Raw genomic sequence first — 6,000 nt, 5'->3', positions numbered from 1 at the left:
AACCCCATTAGTCTTGACAGTGTCACAGATTTGCAAGAATTCAGCCAAAAACTGATGAGGATCTTCCAATGGAAGTCCATGGAACTTGCAATTCTGTTGCATTAGAGAAACTAATTGAGGATTAAGCTCAAAGTTTTTTGCTCTAATGGCAGGGATAGAGATGCTTCTCCCATAGAAGTCGGGAGTAGGTGCAGTAAAGTCACCCAGCACCTTCCTTGCATTGTTGGCATTGTTGTTGTTTTCGGCTGCCATGGGTTCTTCTTCTTTGAAGATTTCTGTTAGGTCCTCTACAGAGAGTTGTGCCTTAGCTTCTCTTAGCTTTCGCTTCAAGGTCCTTTCAGGTTCAGGGTCAGCCTCAACAAGAATGCTTTTGTCTTTGCTCCTGCTCATATGAAAGAGAGGAGAACAAGAAAATATGGAATCCTCTATGTCACAGTATAGAGATTCATTGAGGTGTCAGAGGAATAGAAAAATAGAAGGAAGAGGTAGAAGAATTCGAACTTAGTGAGATAGAGTTCGAATTGTGCATTGAGGAGGAGTGGTACTCCATAAATAGAAGGATGTGAGAAGAGGGGAAGAGATTTTTCGAAAATTAATTAAAAAGATTTTAAAAACATTTTGAAAAAGATTTTGAAGAAGATATGATTGAAAACTTTTTTTTTTAAAAAAGATGTGATTTAAAAGTTATGGTTTTAAAAAGATGTGATTGAGAAGATATGATTTGAAATATAATTTAAAAAGATTTGATTTTAAAAATTAATGACTTGGCTAAAAAGAAAAGATATGATTCAAACATTAAACCTTTCTCAACAGAAAAGGCAACATACTTGAAATGTTGAATCAAATCATTAATTGATAGCAAGTATCTTTGAAAAAGGAAAGAAATTGATCTGAAAAAGATTTGATTGAAAAGATATGATTTGAAAAAGATTTGATTTTGAAAAGATTTTGAAAACTTGAAAAAAATTTGCATTAAAAACAAAATCTTCCCTCTTGTGCCATCCTGGCGTTAAACGCCCAGAATGGTATCCATTTTGGCGGTTAACGCCCAAAATGCTACCTTTTTGGGCGTTAAACGCCCAGCCAGGCACCCTGGCTGGCGTTTAAACGCCAGTTTTCCTTCTTCACTGGGCGTTTTGAACGCCCAGCTTTTTCTGTATAATTCCTCTGTTGCATGTACTGAATCTTCAGTTCCCTGTATTATTGACTTGAAAATAGAACCAAGATCAAATAAACAAAGCATGCAAGACACCAAACTTAAAATGAGACACTGGACTCAAACAAGAAACATAAAATATTTTTGGTTTTTATGATTTTGTAATTTTTTTTGGATTTTTCGAAAATTAAGTGAAAAAGAAAATAAAGGTATCAAAATTCTTAATGAGAATTCCAGGAATCATGCAATGTTAGTCTAAAGCTTTAGTCTAAAGGAATTAAACATGGATAGCCAAGCTTCAGCAGGACATTGCATTCGAGAGCTAAATTGATGAGAATCAATCAGCTTTGGTGATGATAAGATCATCACCTTGAAACACTAGAATTCATTCTTAAGAACTCTGAAAAATACCTAATCTAAGCAACAAGATGAACCGTCAGTTGTCCATACTTGAAACAATCCCCGGCAATGGCGCCAAAAACTTGGTGCACGAAATTATGATCACTACTTTTCACAACTCAAATAATCCCTAGTAATGGCCCCAAAGACTTGGTGCTCAATACCATGGCATAAACACAACTTCGCACAACTAACCAGCAAGTGCACTGGGTCGTCCAAGTAATAAACCTTATGCGAGTAAGGGTCGATCCCACGGAGATTGTTGGTATGAAGCAAGCTATGGTCACCTTGTAAATCTCAGTCAGGCAGACTCAAATGGTTATGGATGATATATGACTAAAAGATAAAGATAGAGATACTTATGCAATTCATTGGTAAGAACTTCAGATAAGCGAATGGAGATGCTTTGTCCCTTCTGTCTCTCTGCTTTCCTACTGTCTTCATCCAATCCTTCTTACTCATTTCCATGGCAAGCTGTATGTTGGGCATCACCGTTGTCAATGGCTACAGTCCCGTCCTCTCAGTGGAAATATTCAATGCACCCTGTCACGGCACGGCTATCCAGCTGTCGGTTCTCGATCATGTCGGAATAGAATCCAGTGATTCTTTTGCGTCTGTCACTAACGCCCCACAATCGCGAGTTTGAAGCTCGTCACAGTCATTCAATCATTGAATCCTACTCAGAATACCACAGACAAGGTTTAGACCTTCCGGATTCTCTTGAATGCCGCCATCAATTCTGGCTTATACCACGAAGACTTTGATCTCACGGAATGGCTGGCTCAGTTGTCAGGCGAGCAACAACCATGCGTCATGTATCAGGAATCCAAGAGATATCCACCCAATCTAAGGTAGAACGGAGGTGGTTGTCAGGCACACGTTCATAGGTGAGAATGATGATGAGTGTCACGGATCATCACATTCATCAAGTTGAAGAACAAGTGATATCTTGGAATAAGAACAAGCTGAATTGAATAGAAGAACAATAGTAATTGCATTAATACTCGAGGTACAGCAGAGCTCCACACCTTAATCTATGGTGTGTAGAAACTCCACCGTTGAAAATACATAAGAACAAGGTCTAGGCATGGCCGTGAGGCCAGCCCCATGATCTAAGATAGCATAAGACTAAAGATAGCTACCAAGATAGATTTATCAAAATACAATAGTAAAAGGTCCTATTTATAGGGAACTAGTAGCTTAAGAATTACAAAGATGAGTAAATGACATAAAAATCCACTTCCGGGCCCACTTGGTATGTGCTTGGGCTGAGCATTGAAGCATTTTCGTGTAGAAACTCTTCTTGGAGTTAAACGCCAGCTTTTGTGCTAGTTTGGGCGTTTAACTCCCACTTTGGTGTCAGTTCCGGCGTTTAACGCTGGGAATTCTGAAGGTGACTTTGAACGCCGGTTTGGGCCATCAAATCTTGGGCAAAGTATGGACTATCATATATTGCTGGAAAGCCCAGGATGTCTACTTTCCAACGCCGTTGAGAGCGCTCCAATTGGGCTTCTGTAGCTCCAGAAAATCTACTTCGAGTGCAGGGAGGTCAGAATCCAACAGCATCTGCAGTCCTTTTCAGTCTCTGAATCAGATTTTTGCTCAGGTCCCTCAATTTCAGCCAGAAAATACCTGAAATCACAGAAAAACACACAAACTCATAGTAAAGTCCAGAAAAGTGAATTTTAACTAAAAACTAATAAAAATATACTGAAAACTAACTAAATCCTACTAGAAACATACTAAAAATAATGCCAAAAAGCGTACAAATTATCCGCTCATCAGTAAGTGATTGAAAAGGGAGTGCATTAGAGCTTGAGGGTTGAATGTTGAGGGTATTCAATGACCCAATCTAGGAGACGAGAGCTTGTATAGCAGATGTCAAACCGGTAAGTGTGTTTTCCATGGTCTTTTGTCTTTGGTGCATAACACTAAGAGTGTTGTTATCCAATGAAGGTTGGGGTGGTTCTATATACGGTTCATATGGTGGTTGATATGGTGGATAAGGACTAGGGTCATATGGAGGTGTTTGGTGGTAATGGGCTTGTGAGTATGGTGGTTCAAAATTATGTTGAGGAAGGGGTTCATAGATGTATGGTGGTGGTTGTTGATAATCAAAAGAGTGCTCACCGTAGTCTTTATCTTGGTATGCCTCTTGAAATGGCTCTTGGTAATAGTATGTTGGTGGAGGTTGTTGCCAAGAGGGTTTATCAAATCCTTGTAACTCCTCCTATCTTTGATTCTCCCATCCTTGATGCATATTCTCATTGTAACCTCCTCTTCCTATAATATAATTGTAACCAAACTCATAGCCAAATGGGTGAAAGTTCATAGTAGTAAGAGAGAATAAAAACAAAAACTAATAAAATTAAGCAACTAGGTCCTAAACTAACAAAAACTAGCAAACAAGCAAAAAGCAAATATTTACAATAACCATTAATAAGGCACACGTTTACAATTCCCTGGCAACGGCGCCATTTTGACGAACGGACTTTTGTGTGGCCTAGAATTTCACAAATAAGTTCTCGTTGAAAGTATAGCTTCTAAACCAACAAGAATCCTTTCGTACAAAAACTTGGCTGTCACAAGTAACAAACCCAATAAAAATAAATCGAAGTATTCAAACCTCGGGTCATCTCTCAAGGAATTGCAGGGAAGTGTGTTACTATTGGTTATGGGTTTTTCTGAGAATTTTTAGAATGAGGAATGATAAAATAATTAATTATAAATTAAAGCAGTGGAAATTAACGAGAGGTTTTATGTAACTAAAATAAAAAGCCTTGGCTAGGAGAAGATTAATCGGAAGTTCTATCCTTGTTGGATTTCCCAAGATTAATAATAATAGGTTGTTGTTTCTACTTTGGTTATCCTTTACTGATTAAAGGAAAGTCAAGTTGAAAGCCTACTTCTATTCACAAGTCCTAATCCTCTCCCTTGGGAAGGATTAGCGTTTGCAACTAGAGAGCTAGCCAACAATCCCCAATTATTATTCAACTCTTGAGTCTTCCAACTCAAGGGTCTCCAAATATTAATCAACTCTAAAGCCAAGTTGGAGCCTACTCCATTGACATGGATGCCATTTACGTGATAAAAGGAATTGAATTGAGATAATCAAGCAATTAAAGAAATTAAATAGAAAAATACTCTTTGCATTAATAATTAAACAAAAGAAGAAAATAAACTGAAGTAATAGAATAAAAGTAAAAGAACACTAAATTAAAGGAACATTGAACCTAGAATTGGGAAGAGGAAATTCTAAATCCTAAAACCTAGAGAGAGGAGAGAGCCTCTCTCTCTAGAAAACTACATCTAAAACCTAAAATTGTGTGAATGATAAGTGTCTCCTCCATTCCTCCACTCTGCAGCCTCTAATCTGTGTTTTCTAGGCCGAAAATTGGGTCAAAAACAGCCAAAAATCGCTGCAGTACGTGGCCCATGCGCGCGTACGCGTCGTGCACGCGTACGCATCACTGAACTTTCACACAATCCACGCGTACGCGTGCGCGTCCCTGAACGCCAGGTCAACTATAGCAAATTGTATATCGTTACAAAGCCCCAGATCTTAGCTTTCCAATGCAACTAGAACCGTCTCATTTGGACTTCCATAAATCAAGTTATGATCGATTGAGTACGAAGAGGTCAGGCTTGACAGTTTTGCTATTCCTTCAGCTTCTTGTATTCCTTCCACTTTTGCATGCTTCATTTCCATCCTCTAAGCCATTCCTGTCCTGTAATCTCTGAAAACACTTAACACACATATCAAGGCGTCGAATGGTAATAAGAGAGGATTAAAATTAGCAAAATTAACGTCAAAGAAGCATGTTTCCAATCATAGCACAAAATCAGGAAGAAAAATGTAAAATATGCTATTTCTATGAATAAGTGTGAGATTAATGGATAAAATCCACTCAATTAAGCACAAGATGTACCACGAAATAGTGGTGCATCAGTAACTAATTTTAATTTGCATCTAACATGATTGTTATCAAAAATATTTTGCCGAATTTATGTGTATTGCCTTGCATCACTTGATTGGAATGGTCAATTACCACTCAAAGGAATTTTTATATATTTTTTTTCTTTTCACAAAATCTCTTTTCTTTTTTTTTTACAATAAATGGATGATCGGAATTACCAACTACCGAACAACATAATCTGTTAAGTGTATCGGCCTATCAAGTGCTTTCACTTGTGTTGAGAAACATAATAAAAAGAGCAAAAATATATATATACAAAAAAAACAATTACTACATAAGTATATTTATGTATAAATATATGTATTATTTAACTCATTTTTAATTTATATTTTGTATTTCAATATGTATTGTATGCCGATGTCTAAAAGTATATGGGAAATGGTAGGTTGAGACGTCACATTCCTGTAGAGGCAACACGAGCCTAATACATGGGGCAAAATTTCACCTATTTGTAATTTTGTATTATGT

The sequence above is a fragment of the Arachis stenosperma genome, chromosome 3, assembly GCF_014773155.1.
Source record: "Arachis stenosperma cultivar V10309 chromosome 3, arast.V10309.gnm1.PFL2, whole genome shotgun sequence".
NCBI classification, from domain to species: Eukaryota; Viridiplantae; Streptophyta; class Magnoliopsida; order Fabales; family Fabaceae; genus Arachis; species Arachis stenosperma.
The sequence above is the reverse complement of the archived record's forward strand: the minus strand, read 5'-3'. Positions refer to the sequence as shown.